This window comes from Salvelinus sp. IW2-2015, linkage group LG9 (assembly GCF_002910315.2).
Source record: "Salvelinus sp. IW2-2015 linkage group LG9, ASM291031v2, whole genome shotgun sequence".
Lineage (NCBI taxonomy): Eukaryota > Metazoa > Chordata > Actinopteri > Salmoniformes > Salmonidae > Salvelinus > Salvelinus sp. IW2-2015.
In genome coordinates, this window is record NC_036849.1 from 375,678 (window position 1) to 376,360 (window position 683).

Genomic DNA, 683 nt, shown 5'->3' on the forward strand with positions numbered 1-683 from the left:
TCATAATGGGGTATTGTGTGCAGATTGAGGAACAAAAACTATTTAATCCATATTAGAATAAGGCTGTAACATAACAAAATGTGAAAAAAGTCAAGGGGTCTGAATACTTTCTGAATGCACTGTATAGCTTGCTTGCTGAAATGATGAGAGAACAAAGAATATAGCTTAGAATAACTTTATGTATCTATGTACCATGTCTTCATTCATGAACAATATATCTATCTTTGTGTATGAACTGTATATTTTTTAAGTGTGTGTCACTTTTGAGTTGAGTTGTTTGGCCTTTGGGATTGGCCTCTTGCGCTCCTCTCCCATTAGCCCTCCCCTATCTCACTTGAGCTGCATGTGTGTGTATGTTTGTGTAACTCTCCACACTATCTCTGAACATGCCACATAGGCATAGCCAGGAAAGCAGCTGCTGTCTCGATAAACGCAATAAACACATCAACATTGCGAATTTCCTCCCTCCTCGCCTATTAAACCCATGGCTGCCAAGAGATAATTCTATTAACAAGGACATCGTAAATAAAGTGAGATTGAATTGGATTATCGATGAAGGACGGAACAGTGCTGACATTTTGGTCGTGACTCGTGATAAGGTCCTTGGGTTTAGGTGATAACCATCACACAGGAAATGGTAGAGCTGCTGATGAAAGCGGGAAAAAAGGAACTTGGCACAGAAA